Source organism: Bos mutus, chromosome X (genome assembly GCF_027580195.1).
Source record: "Bos mutus isolate GX-2022 chromosome X, NWIPB_WYAK_1.1, whole genome shotgun sequence".
In the NCBI taxonomy this organism is placed as follows: domain Eukaryota; kingdom Metazoa; phylum Chordata; class Mammalia; order Artiodactyla; family Bovidae; genus Bos; species Bos mutus.
Window position 1 is genome coordinate 90,813,843 of NC_091646.1, and position 19,022 is coordinate 90,832,864.

Below are 19,022 nucleotides of genomic sequence, written 5' to 3' on the forward strand. Positions count from 1 at the left end.
TAGATCTAAGTTTCTTTCTGGTGTTATATGCTTGGAAGAACTTTTAACATTTCTTGTAATGCATGTGTGCTGGTGCCAAATCCTCTCAGATTTTGTTTGTCTGAAAACTCTTTCATTTACTTTCTTGTTTTTTTTTCACTTTCATTTTTGAAGGAGATATATTTTCTGAGTAGAGAATTCTAAGTCAACATATCTTTTTTATTTTTTAGCTCTGTAAAGATCTTCTATGCCTTTCATAGTTTCTAAAGAAAGGTCTACAGTGATTTTTACATTTGTACATCTGTACATAATGTGCCTTTCTTCTCTGGCTGCTTTTTTTAATATAAATTTATTTTAATTGGAGGCTAATTACTTTGGTGTCTGGCTGCTTTTAAGATTCTCTCTGTGTCTAATTTTGAATGATAGAAACAACTTGATTTAACACTTTATGACATTTCCCTGGTGGTTCAGTGGTTAAGAACCTGCCTTGCAATGTAAGGGATGTGAGTTCAATCCCTGACTGGGGAACTAAGATCCCACATGCCAAGGAGCAACTGAGCCCGCATGCTCCTTCTAGAGAATTAGTGTGCCCCAAGGGAAGATTTCGTGTGCCACCACTAAGACCTGATGCGGCCAAAAGAAAAGTTCTTGAAGTGGACAGCTGCCAAGATTTTCTCTTGATCTTTGTTTTCTAAGTTTGATTTGAATGTGTCTTCATGTAGTTTTCTTTGTGTTTATCATGTTTGGGGCTCCTTAAGTATATAGATATGTTTGTTTATAGGATTTTTTTAAGAAAAGAATATTACTTTTAAAAAGATCTTTTTAAGAGCAGTTTTAGGTTAACACTAAAATTGAGAAGAAGATACAGAGATTTCCCATATGCCCTCTGTTCCCATGTATGCATAGCCTCTCCCATTATCAACATCATTCATGGGAATGGTACACCTTTTTTTTTTTTTAATGAAGATGAGCATACACTGATTTATTACAATCATCCAAAGTCCATAGTTTACATTAGAGTTCACTCCTGGTGGTGTATATTCAGTGGCTTTGGATACATGTATAATGACATATAGCCACCATTATAATAAATACAAAATATTTTCACTGTCCTAAAAATCTTCTGTGCTCTGTGCTATTCATCCCCATCTCCACTCCGACCCCAGCCCCTGCCTGACAACCATTGATCTTTTCACTATCTCCATGGTATTACCTTTTCCAGAATGTCATATAGTTGTTGTTGCTGTTGTTTAGTCACTAAGTCGTGTCTGTCTCTTTTGCAACCCCATGGACTGTAGCCTGCCAGTCTCCTCTGTCCATGGGATTTCACAGGCAAGAATACTGGAGTGGGTTGCCATTTCCTTCTTCAGGGGATCTTCCTGACCCAGGGATCGAACCAGTGTCTCCTGCTTGGCATGCGGATTCTTTACAACTGGGCCACCAGGGAAGCCCTGCCATATAGTTAGAATCAGGCAATATGTAGCATTCTCAGATTTAACTTAGTAATGCACACTTAAGATTCCTCCATATCTTCTCATGGGTCGATAACTCATTTCTTCTTAGTATTGAATAATACTGTAGTCCTTTGTCTGGATGTACCACAATTTATTTATTTATTCACCTACTAAAGTTTATCAGATTTTAAAAATCAATTTTGGAAAAAGGTTGGCCCTTACTTCTTCAAATATTTTCATGTTCTTTTTCTTTCTCTTCTCCTGGGATTTCAGTTGTGTATGTGTTAAACTGCTTAATATTTTCCTATAGATCATTGAGGCTCTGTGGGTTGTTTCTTAGCCATTTCCTCTTTATCTGCATTTTGATAGTTTCTATTGCTATGTCTTTAAATCCTCCGGTCTTCTGTGTTGTCTAATCTGCTGTTAATCTCATCTAGTGGAATTGTAAATTTAAGTATTGTGTTTTTCATATCTAGAGTTTCCATTTATCTTCCATTTCTATTTTCATTCTGTTTATATTTTCTTTTACTATACTTCCTATTTTTACTTTATTATATGGGGGATACTTACAATAGCTGTTTTATCACTGTTGTCCATTAGCCCTATCATTCTGTAATTCCTCTTTCTGTTTCTATTGACTAATTTTTTTCCTTATGGGTCATGTTTTCTATTTCTTTGCATGCTAAGTAATTTCTCATTGGATTTCAGGCATTATGAATTTTACATCGTTGAGTCTTAGAATTTGCCATATTACTTTAGATACTATTGGACTTGTTTTGGCAGATAGTTATTTTATTTGTAGATCAGCTTGATCCCTTCACGACTTTCTTTTAAGAATTTTTAAGGTTGGGCTAGAATAGCCTTTTCTTTAGGGCTAGATTAGCTATACTCCTAAGGTATGATATTTCTGGGATCAAAGTTTCTCTACTCAGACTGGTAAGAACTTGAAGATCCTTGATCCTGTGTAAACTCCGGAAATTGACTGAATACAACTTTTGGAAGTTCCTTCATCCGAAGTTGTTCTTTGCCCAGCCATATATTGAATAGCATTTCATTCTATATGCTTGGGATATCAATTCAGATTTCTGCAACTCTTAGAAGAATTCTGTCTACTGTATCATGGTACATAACCACAAATCTTATTTTGCAGCTTGGTGTCCTGAACAACATTGAGAATGAAATTGCATATATGTTCTAAATTATTAAGCTCTATTCCAATGGTTTATCCAGTAATAAAGCATTCTGTTTGTTTTGCAGTTTCATTGAAGTCTAATATTCTAAGTATTACTAGACCTAGTTACATAGTATGATGAAAATATGAACACACACATGTAATTGATATCACAATAGATCACTTTATTGGGAAAACTACCTTGAATAATTCAGAATCTCCATTTCACCAATGAGGACACTTGTTAAATTTGTTACTTATGCCCCTTGTTGGAATGGAACAAAGTTTGCAAATACCTAGAGAGCCTGCCTATCTATAGTTCACTGGTGTGTCACGAGCATTTCTCTTTGCCTTCTAAGCTAACTAGCTTTTCAGTCTAAATGATTATGATGCTTTTGTTGTAAAGTAAAGAAAAAACGCTGTGGCAGAGGCAGAACCATTTCTTAGTGGCAAGGATGAGGAAGTCAGTTGAAATTACACATTATAAGATATATTGTATATCAATAGGTAAGAGATTATCTTAAAGCAAGTGATAATTATATTTTTTTCACATTATCTGTGTAGATGACTCTTTTGGTCACATGTCAGTAAAATTTAGTGATACGTTAAAGACTTTTGCTCTGCATTATGATAATACCATACCTCTGGCACTTTTTTAGGGGAAGGAATTGTAGTTGACTATTTCTAGTCTTGTAATTGATAGAGTAAGTACCTGGCTAGACTCATGATTATAAGTGTAAGGACAATTGCTGACTTGTTTGCATGTCTTACTTCAAATTTTACAAATGCATATAGATTCCACTGTGAGGAATGTAGAAAAGATCCCATGGAACATTTTCGGTTCAACAGAATCATTGCTAATGAAATTATAGCTTTGCATTAAACTGTTAAAAATTCAACTAGAAACAATTTAAATTACTTGCTATTTTGCTGAGTGGAGTAGAGGCTTCTCTGAAGTGCATTGTTGATGATTACTATCCCTGGATACTATACCAGATGCTCAATAAATACTTTTCTTCTAAGTTGAAAATAATTAAACCTCTTGAGGAAACATGTTTAATGGTTAATAGCATTAGAGAATATCAGGCTGCTGAAAAAATAGATGTTGCCAAAAAATCAGTATATTTAATAGCATGAAATCACAATGATCCTTCTGAAATTATGATGTTTTGCTTTAGATTTGAAGTTTGTTTGTGTTGTATTTTTTGTTTGTTTTCACCAAAAAGACTGCAGTGATGTAGTGATGATTCTGGAGTAAAAATACCTGGGTTCAAAATTCTGATTCCACTACGTATTATCTATGGGACCTTGAGCAAGTCACATAATCCCTCTATATTTCAGTTTTCTCATCTTAACCTCTATACCTGCACCAGCAGCGTTAACCATCACTTGGGAACTTTTAAAAAGTGCAAATTCTTGGCCCCAGCCTAGGCATACCGCATACCAAATCAGAACATCAGGAAGTGGGGCCCGGCACTCCGCTTTAATGAGCTCTCCCTTCTGATAAACACTAAAGTTTGAGAAGCAGTGTTCTAAGCCCTGTAATACCTTCCGTGGTTTCTACTAATCTCTTGTGATGGTGAGTGATTATAGTTAATCTGTTTCTTGGCATTGTCCTTAAAAGTTGAAATCTTAAGCCTCCATTAAATGTGTCTATTGCCAATGAAAAACTGAGGGATTAGAGATATTTAAACAAAACTTCAATCAGACTAAATTTCAGAGGAAGCACAGAAGACCCTCCAGTAAGGGTCACTTTTTTAACAGTGTAGTTGCTTCAGTGTCCAGCTTGTCTGGTGTTGAGCAATGAGATGAGACAGACCGGGAGGGGACAGGCTGAACCTTGGCCCTTGTATCCTAGTTCCAGGTGCAAAGACAAAATTCGTTCCAGCAGGTCTACCACAGCACGGAAGTCATAATGGTACATTTTATTTGTTGTCCCTGTCAGTCTCTTTAGTATTATTACCATTCTTAGAGTCTGACAGGGAAAAACAAATAAAATGGTAAGCATGGGAGGACCAAACATGGGAACAGAGGAATGAGGTTTCTCAACCAGAGGGCAGAACTTGGTGACCAAGGCTCTAGAGGAAGGCAGTGTTCTGAGACTGAGGCAGGCAGGCCAACAGGGAGTCTATTTAAGGGATATCTGCTAGCAGATGCAAAGGCTTCAGTTCCTGGAACTGGTACTGACAAAAGCCTGGCAGGATGCAGTCCTATGGAGAGCATATTATCAACAGTGAGGGTTGGATATCCAGGATAAGGAAGGTGACCACATGTCGGGAACAACATGTGCATTCCCTTACTGGTCCTCATGTAAGAGTCAAATAACAGTTGGGTCAACTTGGTGCTGGGGTCTTTTGCCACTTTTTTTTTTTTTGCCACGCTGTGCGGCATGCGGAACTTCCCTGATCAGGGATCCAACCTGTGGTACCTTGTGGTGGAGCCCCGAGCCTTTTAGACCACCAGGGGCATCCTTCAATCACCTCCTTATCCAAGGAGGATGTTTGGTCCTAGGGCTGCAGTCAGTCTAAGCCTGTGTATGGGTCAAAGTGGATGGAGCTGTGGGAAGAGGTGGGCTATCAGCTGGGTCACACATAACAGAGAAGTGACTCTGGTGAAGAAATTTTCCAGCCATCAAGAAGCAAAAGGGTGGCAACATGGCCAAATGGTCAGACTCCACTATCTATAGGCAACTGTGCTTTAAAAGGAAATAGACAAGTACAGATGTATATATTGTCTTTTCAAATATTTAAACATTTTGAATAAGTAGTAGATTCACATGGTTCTGCATTTAAAGTGTAAAAGAATCCCTAATGAAAAGTCTTTTTCACATCTCTGCACTCCCCAGACATCTAGCTTTCCTCTCCACAACAATATTTTTTGCTTTTTGTGTGTATATATATCTCTATTTATAATATAGATATATATTTATTTATGTTTACATATTTTCTCTTTGGTGTTTGAATTTGTATATATAATGTTCCCCTTTTCTCTAAGTGGTAGCATACTCTATTCTTCTGTTCCCTACTTTTTTCCATTAACAATATATCTTGAATATATTTCCAAATCACTACAAAGAAGGCTTCCTCATTTGTTTTCACAGATGCATGGTATTCCATAGATGTACTGTAATTTATGTAACTTAGCCTCCCACTGATGGGTATTTAGGTTGTTTTTAAGCCTTGCTCTTTGAAATAATCTTGTACATACATTGTTTTGCATGTGTAAATATTTCTGTAGGATGAATCTCTAGAACTAGAATTGATGGATCAAAAGATGTATGCATTTGTAATTTTGATAAATTTTACAAAATTAACCTCTAGGGTTATACCAGTTTACATTTCCATTAGCAATTTAAGAGAATAACTAGCAGTTATTTGCACTGTGGAAAAAGTTGATGCTATGACTACACAAAAATATTTCATGGAAATAGTTCCTACAAGCATAGGATCCCAGGTATGGCAGAGTCAAGCTGATTATTCCTTCCATGAAACTGTGGAAAGCTGCCACTTTATTTAGGGAGATTCATTAAGGAAGTAATGTTCATTATTCGAAATGTTAGGCTTCCTGTCTTTTGTAAAGCTGAAATGTGAAACATAATCCCACTACAATAACCAAAATAAAGATGATGCTTTATAGTTTATGAAGTGTTTTTCCACAGTTTTTAAAATGTTCTCTGAACCCAAAATCTAGATTTAAAGTGATATACTAAATTTTAAGAATTTTGCCTCAGAAATACTACAAAAGTCAAAAGAGAACTAGAGCAAGAAGTCACTTGTCAAATTGATACATGCTCCTCATGTCCACAGGCCCAGTTCTGGACTTTAAATAAAATGGTTAGTTTTCTCTCTAGCAGTGTTTGGAACTCTGGGTGGCTCTTGAGTACAAGCCCGTGTATTAAAAATGAATGACAACACAATATTATCATGGCTGATTCCTGCTTTAATCATTCCTGTAAAACCTTTTTGCATTCCAAGACAATGAAAAATGCAAAAAGCTGTTATAAGCAGCTGAGTCAAGATCTAATTCTCCAGTGTGTTTATTTTTATTGAGTAAATTCTACATAACCCATTGGCAAAGGAGATGGGATAATACATTCTGGCAGAAATGAAAATTACTGACAAACAGCTACATGGTGCTAGTTACAAAGGCACGACAAGAATCTTTCTAGGGAATCTTTTATCCACCCAGATAGTGAGCGTAGGTCACATGACCATCTTTGCAGCTTGTGGGAGAGGGACAGAATTTGCTTGTGCACTGCAGCAAGCCTTGAAGAGGTTTATTTTATCCTCTGCGAAGTCCATGGTCATGAGAACTGTGAAAAGCTTAACAGCGGGAGACAGTGCTATTCATTTGGAAAATAACCAAAGCCCTCTTTTCACTGGTATATTGTCCACAGATATTTCAGAAAATGATAGATTGATAAGTCAATCAAATAATCGTAGCACTACAAAACGTATGTTTTTAAAGACCATTTTAATAGAAGATTCTCTTATCTGAATTTATAATACTGATTATCAAGACAGCCTTCCATTTATACCCTTTGCTGGTGTTGGCCTCTTTCTTCATTGTTTTTCCTCAGCAGCTGTGGATAAGAGCTCACCAATGATTTCCAATTAAGAACTAGTCATCCACCTCACTAGTTCTAGAAGATGAAATGAGTGAAATTCTCTAGAATCGGGCTTCTCAAATTTGAATGTGCAAATTAACTACCTAGGGAGATCTTGTTAAAAATGCAGTTTGATTCAATAGATCTGTTAGAAATGCAGACTTTGTTGCTGATCTGAGGATCACACTTAAAAGTAGCACTGCTGCCTTATAAGTCTTTGACAACTAGGACTCAAAATACAATTGCCATGAGGAAAAAAACAGATAAACGTGGCGACATTAATATAACTGTTGTTGACATAGAAAACAAACTTATAGTCACCAAAGGGGACGGAGGGGACGGAGGGGACGGGGGGAGGGAGAGGGGATGCGGGAGGGGAGGGGACGGGGAGGGGGAGGGGGATGCAGGGAGGAGGGGACGGGGGAGGAGAGGGGATGGGGAGGGGACGGGTTGGGGGGGAGCTACATTAGGAGTTTGGGATTAACACATACACATTACTATATATGGGCTTCCCTGGTAGCCGAAGAACCCACCTCCCGATGCAGGAGCCGCAGAAGACACGGGTTCGATCCCTGGGTCGGGAAGATTCCCTGGAGAAGGAAATGGCAATCCACTTCAGTATTCCTGCTGGGATAAACCCATGGACAGAGGAGCCCAGCGGGTGACAGCCCATGAGGTCGCAAAGAGTCCGACACGATTGAGCACACAGGCAGATAGCGACTACTATATATAAAGTAGGTTAGCAATAGGGATCTACTGTATAGCACAGGGAACTCTACTCCGTATCTTGTAATAACCTACGATGGAAAAGAATATGAAAAAGAATGCATATATATGCATATACGTGTATAATTGAATCACTTTGTTGTACACTTAAAACTAACACATTATAAGTTAACTACACTTCAATAAAAATATAACTGTTGCATGCAAAACCAACAACCAACCCCCAAACAGCTTAGATAGAATAAAAACGTAAATGACAAAATGGGAAAAAATATTTGCAACTTGGAGCACAGATAAAGGGGGACTATTCTTAATGTATGATAAACTTTTAAAAATAGGGAAGAAAAAGATAATTCTAGAAAGCAGGCTAAAGATAAAAATGATCAATTTAAGAAAAACAAGTGCAAATATCTCTTTACCATATGGAAAGAGCTTGGTCTTGCTCATAATAGAAATGCAAATTAAAACTACATTGAGGTATCTTTTCTCTACCAGGTTAGCAAAAATCCAAAAGTTTGACATTTTCTTTTGATATTCTCTCTTATAGGACTCTGTCCCAAGGGTACACTATAAAAATTGAAAGCACAAATATTTATTGCAACATTAATTATAATAGCAAGAAACTGGAAACAATGCAAATGACTTTTGGGAGCCTCGATGAATAAATTCTGATACATCTACACAATGAATACTAATTTTTTTGGGCTGCACTTCCTGGCATGCAGGATCTTAGTTCCATGACCAAGGATGGGATGAAACCATGCCCCCTGCAGTGGAAGCTCGGGGTCTTAACCACCAAACCGCCGGGGAAGTCCCCAACTGTGAATACTATTTAAATATAAGAGAAAACAAAGAATATCTTTATGCATTTCTATAACGTATTCTCCGGGATTTAATGTTAAGTAAAAAGAAAGTAAAGTGGAAAAATAAAAGAACATAGTTTATCATAGAAAGGGGGAAGAATGCAAATATGTATGTACCTATATTTTTCTTTCCCTTCACCCCACCCTCCTCCCCGAACAGGACCTATATTTTTAGGAGACAGTGTAAAGGATATATCATAAAATAAATAAACTGTTACCTATGGAAGGAAGAAGGAAATAGTGGAGAGATAGAACCTAGATTTTTTTCTGAAGATACTTTGAATTAGAGATGTAACTTTAGAACCATGTCAATACTTTACATAATTATAAAGCAAAATTAAATTAAAAAAATTTTTAAAGCGATATCTAAAAATCCAAAGCAACACAAAATAAATGGATCTATGTACTAAGTTAATGGCTTAATCACGTGGAGACAAATGATTTCAAATGAACTTCAAAAGATGGTAAATTTGACTCTAAGTTTCTAATGGGCTATACCTAATAAAAGGAAATACATTAAAAAAATCTTAAACTGAATATTATATATATTTTATAGTAAATATATATATTTAAAATAATATGTTTTTGCTGATCATACTATATATTTGTTCAGTTCAGTCACTCAGTTGTGTCCGACCCTTTGCGACCCCATGAATAGCAGCATGCCAGGCCTCCCTGTCCATCACCAACTCCTGGAGTTCACTCAAACTCATGTCCATTGGGTCGGTGATGCCATCCAACCATCTCATCCTCTGTCATCCCCTTCTCCTCCTTCCCCCAATCCCTCCCAGCATTAGGGTCTTTTCCAATGAGTCAACTCTTCGCATGAGGTGGCCAAAGTACTGGAGTTTCAGCTTCAGCATCAGTCCTTCCAATGAACACCCAGGACTGATCTCCTTTAGGATGGACTGGTTGGATCTCCTTGCAGTCCAAGGGACTCTCAAGAGTCTTCAACACCACAGTTCAAAAGCATCAATTCTTCGGCGCTCAGCTTTCTTCACAGTCCAACTCTCAGATCCATACGTGACCACTGGAAAAACCATAGCCTTGACTAGACGGACCTTTGTTGGCAAAGTAATGTCTCTGCTTTTAAATATGCTATCTAGGTTGATCATAACTTTCCTTCCAAGGAGTAAGCGTCTTTTAATTTCATGGCTGCAGTCACCATCTGCAGTGGTTTTGGAGCCCCCCGAAAACAAAGTCTGACACTGTTTCCACTGTTTCCCCATCTATTTCCCATGAAGTGATGGGACCGGATGCCATGATCTTGTTTTCTGAATGTTGAGCTTTAAGCCAACTTTTTCACTCTCCTCTTTCACCTTCATCAAGAGGCTTTTTAGTTCCTCTTCACTTTCTGCGATAAGGGTGGTGTCATCTGCATAGCTGAGGTTACTGATAGTTCTCCTGGCAATCTTGATTCCAGCTTGTGCTTCTCCCAGCCCAGCATTTCTCATGATGTACTCTGCATATAAGTTAAATAATCAGGGTGACAATATACAGCCTTGACGTACTCCTTTTCCTATTTGGAATCAGTCTGCTGTTCCATGTCCAGTTCTAACTGTGGCTTCCTGACCTGCATATAGGTTTCTCAAGAGGCAGGTCAGGTGGTCTGGTATTCCCATCTCTTTCAGAATTTTCCACAGTTTAATGTGATCCACATATATTATAGTTATTAAATTATATTTAATTTAAAATTTTATTATATTCACTCATAACTATTTATTAAATTTAAATATGTGTTAAATATATTTAGTAGTATAAGACATAATTAATTGTTGTAATATCATTAGGAACCAAGATTTTCAGCATAGAAGAGAAAAAGTATATTTAATAAAATCAAGGTCTTTATTTTTTAAATTATTTTTAAAAAGCTATTACATAGTTACTGAGTATATTTCCCACACTGTATATTTATACGTGTGACTCATTTATTTTGCAACTGGAAATTTGTACCTCTTAGTGTCCCTCATGGAGAAGGCAATGGCACCCCACTCCAGTACTCTTGCCTGGAAAATCTCATGGATGGAGGAGCCTGGTAGGCTTCAGTCCATGGGGTCGCGAAGAGTCAGACATGACTGAGCGACTTCACTTTTACTTTTCACTTTCATGCACTGGAGAAGGAAATGGCAACCCACTCCAGTGTTCTTGCCTGGGGAATCCCAGGGACGGGGGAGCCTGGTGGGCTGCCGTCTATGGGGTCGCACAGAGTCGGACACGACTGAAGTGGCTTAGCAGCAGCAGCAGCAGTGTCCCTCACCTATTTCTTTTTTTTCCTCACCACCTCTGGCAACCACCTCTTCTCTGTATCCATAACTCTGCTTCTGTTTTGCTATATTTGTTCATTAGTTTTGTTTGTTAGATTCTCCCTACAAGTGAAATCATCAAGTGTTTGTCTTTCTCCGTCCGACTTATTTCACTTAGCATGATACTCTCTAGGTCTGTCCACGCTGTCACAAACAGCAAGATTTTGTTCTTTTTTATGGTGGAGTAATACTCAACTGTGTACATAAACCACATCTTCTTTCTTTTTTTTTTCTTTATTTTTTATACCACATCTTCTTTATCCATTCATCTGTTGCTTTGTATCTTGGCTGTTGTAAACAGTACTGCAATGAACCTAGTGATGCGGCATTTCTAGTTAGTGTTTTTGTTTTCTTTGGGTAAATACCCAGGAGTGGAATTGCTGGATCATATGGTAGTTCTATTTTTAATATTTTGAAAAATTGCCATATTGTTTACTATAGTGGCTGTACCAATTTACATTTCCAGCAACAGTACCGAGGGGTTCCCTTTTTTCCACGTCTTCACCAACACTTATTTGTTGCCATTTTTAATAACAGCCATTCACACAGGTGTGAGGTGATATCTCGTTCTGGTTTTGACTTGCATTTCCCTGGTTATTAGTGATGTTGAGCATCTTTTTATGTATCTGTTTGCAGTTTGTATGTTCTTTGGAAAAATGTCTATTCAGTTCTTCTGCTCATTTACTCATTGGGCTGTTTGTTCTTTTGATGTTGAGTTGCATGAATTGTTTGTGTATTTTGGATACTAGCCCTTTATTGGTCATATCATTTGCACATGTTTCTCCCACTCAGTAAGCTGTCTTTTCATTTTATTGACAGTTTCTTTTGCTGTGCAAAAGCTTTTACATTTAATTAGATTCCATTTGTTTATTTTTGCTTTTGTTACCTTTGCCTTAGGAGACAGATCCAAAAAAAAAAATGCTATTATTTGTGTCCAAGAGTGTTCTGCTTATGTTTTCTTCTAGGAGTTTTATTTCCAGTCTTACATTTAGGTCTTTAATCCATTTTTAGTTTATTTTTGCATATGGTGAGAAAATGTTCTAATTTCATTATTTTACCTGTAGTTGACCAGTTTTCCAAGCACCACTTATTGAAGAGACCCTCTTTTCTCCATTGTTTATTCTTGCCTCCCTTGTCGTCCATTGGCCATGACTGTGTGGGTTTATTTCCAGGCTCTCTATTCTGTTGTACTAGTCTGTCTGCTTTTGTGTCAGTACCATACTGTCTTGATTACTGTAGCTTTGTAGAAGTCAAGGAATGTGATACATCCAGCTTTGTTCTTCTTTCACAAGATTGTTTTGACTATTTGGGGTCTTTTGGGTTTCCATTTCTTTAGAATTATTTGTTCTTGTTCTGTGAAAGCTGCCATTGGTAATTTTATAAGGATTTCAATGAATCTCTAGCTTTGGGTAGTAGGGTTATTTAAACAATATTAGTTCTTCTAATCCATGAACACAGTATATCTTTCCAACTGTTTGTGTCTTCTTCACTTTCTTTCATCAGTGTCTTACGGTTTTCTGATTACAGATCTTTTACCAACTTAGATTTATTCTTAGGTATTTTTGATGCAATGTACATGGGATTATTTTCCTAACTTCTCTTTCTGATAGTTCATTGTTAGTGTATAGAAATGATATAGATTTCTATATATTAATTTTGCAACCTGCAACTTTACCAAATTCATTGACAAACTCTAGAAATTTTTTGGTGGTGTCTTTAGAATTTTCTATGCAGAAATCACTGATGTGGAAAATTAAAAAAGAAGAGAGAATAAAAAGAAATGAGGACAGTGTAAGAGACTTTTAAGACAACGTCAAATACAGTAACATTACCATTAATGCAATGTTACTAGGGTCTCAGAAGAAAGAAAGGGGCAGAGAACATATTTGGAGATATAATAGCTGAAAACCTCCCTAACATGGGAAAAGAAACAGGCATCCAGGTCCAAGAAGCACAGAATCCCAAATAGGATCACCCCAAAGAGAACAACACCAAGACAGATTGTCATTAAAATGGTAAAAATTAAGGATAAAGAGAGAACACCAAAAGAAGCAGGGGGTCAGTGGGGGGGAGATTTCTCTGGTGGGCCAATGGTTAAGACTTCCTGCTTCCAATGCAGGGAATGTGGGTTGATCCCTATTCAGGGAACTAAGATCCCACATGCTTTTGCATTGCTGCCCAAAATAAATAAAGTAAAAGCAGCAAGGGCAAAGCAACATGTTATGTAGAAGGGAACCCCCATAAGGCTATCAGCTGATTTTTCAGCAGAAACTCTTCAAGCCAAGAGAGTAGCACAATATATTTAAAATACTGAAAGGAGAAAACCTACAACTAAGAATTCTCTAACCAGCGAGGCTTTTATTCCAGTTTGATGAAGAGATCAAAAGTTTTACAGATAAGCAAAAGTTAAAAGAGTTCAGCACCACCAAACCAGCTCTATAAGAAATGTTAAGGGGAGTTCTCAAAGCTAAAAAGGAAAGGCTGCAACTAGAGACAGGAAATTATGAAAGGGAAAAAATCTCCTTGGTAAAAGCAAATATACAGCACAGGTAGTAAATTAACCACAGAAAACCAGTAGGAAGATTAAAAGACAAAAGTAAAATCTATATCCATAATAAGTAGTTACTGCTGCTGCTGCTGCTAAGTCGCTTCAGTCGTGTCTGACTCTGTGCAATCCCATAGACGGCAGCCCACCAGGCTCTGCCGTCCCTGGGATTCTCCAGGCAAGAACACTGGAGTGGGTTGCCATTTCCTTCTCCAATGCATGAACATGGAAAGTGAAGTCGCTCAGTCGTGTCCGACTCTTAGCGACCCCATGGACTGCAGCCCATCAGGCTCCTCCGTCCATGGGATTTTCCAGGCAAGAGTACTGGAGTGGGGTGCCATTGCCTTCTCCGAATAAGTAGTTAAGGGGTGTATAAAAAAACAATGCAAAATGTGATGTCAAAACCAATAAATGTTGGGGGAGGGCAAGGAATAATGCAGGGTTGTTAAAATATGTTTGAATTTAAGAGATCAGCGACTTAAAAATATATATATTTATATATTGAAATATATAAACAAAAATGAAGAAGGAATGATAGAACAGTGATTCTCAAAGTATGGATCCTTAGATCATTTCAGGGATCCATGAAGTCAAAACTATTTTCATAATATTATTAAGATTTGATTTACCTTTTTCACTAGGTTGACACTGCACTAATGGTGGAAAAGCTAAAACCACTAGTGCTTAAGCATGAGTTAAGGCAGTTGTATTCATTGTCTTAGTGGTCACTTATTTTTTACTGCCATGTTCAAAAAAAAAAAAATCACAAGATTCACTTAAGGATGTCTTTGCTGAAGTAGTAAAAAGTATTAATTTTATTAAATCAACCCTTGAATATGTGTCTTTATTATATTCTGTGTGATGAAATGGAAAGTCTGCACCAGGCATTTCTGCTACACTCTGAACTATGATGGCTGTCTCCAGGAAAAGCGATTGTGCAATTATTTGAGTGGAGAGCTGAACTAGCCACTTTTTTTTTTTTTTTGGTGGAAAGCTATTTTTACTGACAGGCAAACTATGGGTATTCAGACAGAGGTACCTGGCAGACTTTTTCCTGAAAATTAAGATGTGAACCTTGTCAGTTCAAGAAAAACAACTTGACAGTATTTATTGCCAATGATAAAATTCAAGCTTTCAAGTGAAAATTGGAATTTTGGAAACTTGTATCCACCCCTGTGAGTTTAATATCTTGTCAATATTTAAAGACTTTTCAGATGAGACTCTTGGTGATATTAACAAATGTGATTTGGGGGATATTGTGTAATGAGATGTGTCAACATTTGTAATATTTGCATAACTCAGTGAACCAATATTTTTGAAATGACTAATGCATGATGTTACAAAATCATGGATGGGTGAAAGACCCACTCAAAGTACAAGATAGATTTTAATGAAACAGGTTATGAAAAGTACATTGATGTGGTTTCAGATTCCATATCGCAAGTATCCTTGAAGAAATTACCATTTCTTCCTAAAAAGTATGCCCACGATTATCTGTAAAGGCTATTGAAATGCTCCAGCCTTTTCTAAACTACAGATTGGTATGAGGCTGGGTATTCTTCCATCAAATATACTTCAACCAAACCAACATATGACAACAGATTGAATATAGGAGATATGAGAATCTCACTTTCTTCTAGTAAGCCAGACATTAAAGCAATTTATACAAATATACAGTGCCACTTTTTTCACTAATTATCTTTCTTTTGGAAAAAGAAAAAAATGGTTATTTTCCATAAAATATGCTATTTATATTATGCTTACTACTTTTATTTTTAAATGCACTAATACAAACATTCTAAAATTTCTCAGTTTTAATATTGCACATGGTAAATATCAGAAGCTATAACCTACATAAACAAAAGCTCTTTGGGATCCTTAATAACTATTAAGAATTCTGAGTCTAAAATTTGAGAACTTTTTTTTCTTTTTTTCGTTTCATACATGACATTTCACATGTTTCAATGCCATTCTCCCAAATCTTCCCACCCTCTCCCTCTCCCACAGAGTCCATAAGCCTGTTCTATACATCAGTGTCTCTTTTGCTGTCTCGTATACAGGGTTATTGTTACCATCTTTCTAAATTCCATATATATGCATTAGTATACTGTATTGGTGTTTTTCCTTCTGGCTTACTTCACTCTGTATAATAGGCTCCAGTTTCATCCACCTCATTAGAACTGATTCAAATGTATTCTTTTTAATGGCTGAGTAATACTCCATTGTGTATATGTACCACTGCTTTCTTATCCATTCATCTGCTGATGGACATCTAGGTTGCTTCCATGTCCTGGCTATTATAAACAGTGCTTCATGAACATTGGGGTACACGTGTCTCTTTCCCTTCTGGTTTCTCAGTGTGTATGCCCAGCAGTGGGATTGCTGGATCATAAGGCAGTTCTATTTCCAGTTTTTTAAGGAATCTCCACACTGTTCTCCATAGTGGCTGTACTAGTTTGCATTCCCACCAACAGTGTAAGAGGGTTCCCTTTTCTCCACACCCTCTCCAGCATTTATTATTTGCTGGATAATAAAAAATAAAATAAAATAAAAATTTTATAAATAAAAATAAAATAAAATAAAAATAAAAATAAAATAAAAATTAAAAAAATTTTATAAAAAAAGGCAGATCTAATCACTTAATTATTTTGTAAAAAAATAAAATAAAATAAAATTTGAGAACTTTTGAATTAGAACATCATTATTTTCCACATAATAATAGTTAATGAAGTAATGGATCTAGGAATTGATCATTGATGGCCACCATATCACAAAAAAGGAGATATTATGTACCTCCTGATAGATATTTACAACATCACCTATGAAATATTCTTTTCAAAAAATCTGTCTCTGATAAAACTCTAGATTCCACTGCTGCTGCTAAGTTGCTTCAGTCGTGTCCGACTCTGTGCGACCCCATAGACGGCAGCCCACCAGGCTCCCCCGTCCCTGGGATTCTCCAGGCAAGAACACTGGAGTGGGTTGCCATTTCCTTCTCCAATGCATGAAAGTGAAAAGTGAAAGGGAAGTTGCTCAGTTGTGTCTGACTCTTAGCAACCCCATGGACTGCAGCCCAACAGGCTCCTCCATGGGATTTTCCAGGCAAGAGTACTGGAGTGGGGTGCCATTGCCTTCTCTGAGATTCCACTACCAGTTTATATAAAATATATAAATTTATATATAAAATTTATTTATTATATATAAAATAGAAGGGCAAGATGAGCCTGTTAAGGACACACTGGGTATATAAAAAGCAAAACCTAGCATAACAGGTCTTTCCATAGGTGACATGACTCCATTTCTTCAATGAATAAATTGCAAGGAAAAGAAAGGGAGAAGCAACCCATGGACTCCTGTTCCTGTGTGTGGAATGCTTTACCCTGCATTTCCAGTTGGTGAGCTCATATTTATCTTTCTTTAAAAAATTTTTTTCTTCCAGTTTTATTGAGATAGAATTGACATACAACATCATGAAATGATTACTACAGTAAGTTTAGTGAACATCCATCAGTGCATATATTCAGTTCAGTCAGTTCAGTCGCTCAGTCGTGTCCGACTCTTTGCGACCCCATGAATCGCAGCACGCCAGGCCTCCCTGTCCATCACCAACTCCCGGAGTTCACCCAGACTCACGTCCATCGAGTCAGTGATGCCATCCAGCCATCTCATCCTCTGTCGTCCCCTTCTCCTCCTGCCCCCAATCCCTCCCAGCATCAGAGTCTTTTCCAATGAGTCAACTCTTCGCATGAGGTGGCCAAAGTACTGGAGTTTCAGCTTCAGCATCATTCCCTCCAAATTGGGTTGGCCCAAAAGTTTGTTCGGTTTTTCCATCCCATTGTGCAGAAAAACTCGTATGAACTTTTTGGCCAACCCAACAGATACAACATTAAAGAAACAAAGAAAATAGACATTTTTTTCCTTGTGATGGGAACTCTCAGGATTTATCCTCTTAACTTTCATATATAACATATAGCAGTGTTAATTATATTTATCATGTTGTGTAATATATCTGTGTGTGTGTGTGTGTGTTAGTCACTCGGTCGTGTCCAACTCTTTGTGACCCCATGGACTGTAGCCCACTAGGCTCCTTTGTCCATGGGATTCTCTAGGCAAGAATACTGGAGTGGTTTGCCATATACATCTCTAGTACTTATTTATTTTGTAATTGGAAGTGTGTATGTTTTGACTATCTTCATCCATCCCCCTCTCCCCCCATCCCCTGTCTCTGGTAACCACAAATCTGATCTCATTTTCTCTGAGTTTGTTTCTGGAGGATAACTGACCTTCAGTGCTACATTAGTTCTTATTACATGGCATAGTGATTTGGTATTTCTACACATTTCGAAATGATCACAGTGTACTCAGTTTTCAAGTCAAAGTTACCTCCTCAGTGAAGCCTTTCTTACCTTCCCCAGACAGAATCCATTACTTCTTCTTTGGTACTCCAAAGGCATTTTGTACAAATCTCCAGTTTACTGCTCACCATACTTAATTACAGTGTCTGCTTACAAGTTTCATCTCTCCTTGAGTACCAGCACCACCTTCTCTATGCATATATATTTCCAAGGCTCAGCACTATAATTTTGGTTCATAACAGTCAACAGATGTTTATTAAATGAATGAATGGGATGGTGGTTGGGTCCACGCTCAAGTCCATGAATCTACACTTCATTCCTTTTCTAATGAGTTCTACTACTGTCATGGACTGAATTGTAACCCTTCCAATTCATATGTTGAAGCCTTAACCACCAATGTGGTGGTATTTGGAGATGGGGACTTTGGGAGATCATTAGGATTAGATGGGATCATGAGGGTGGAGCCTACAGGATGGGACTGGTGCCCTTATAAGAGGAGAGGTGCAACCTTTCTCTCTCTCTGCCAATCTTGCTCTCCGTCTCTACCACCTGAGGACTCAGTGAGAAAGCAGTCATCTACAAGCCAAGAAGAGAGCTCCCACCAGAACCTGACCATGCTGGAACCTTGATCCCAGACTTCCAGTTTCCAGAACTGTGAGAAAATAAATGTCTGTTGTTTAAGCTACTCAGTCTATGATATTTTATTATAGCAGCCCAAGCTGATTACGGAGAAGGCAATGGCACCCTACTCCAGTACTCTTGCCTGGAAAATCCCATGGACGGAGGAGCCTGGTGGGCCTGCAGTCCATGGGGTCGCTGAGGGTCGGACACGACTGAGCGACTTCCCTTTCACTTTTCACTTTCATGCATTGGAGAAGGAAATGGCAACCCGCTCCCAGTGTTCTTGCCTGGAGAATCCCAGGGACGGGGGAGCCTGGTGGGCTGCCGTCTATGGGGTCACACAGAGTTGGACACGACTGAAGCGACTTAGCAGCAGTAGCGGCAAGCTGATTAATCCAT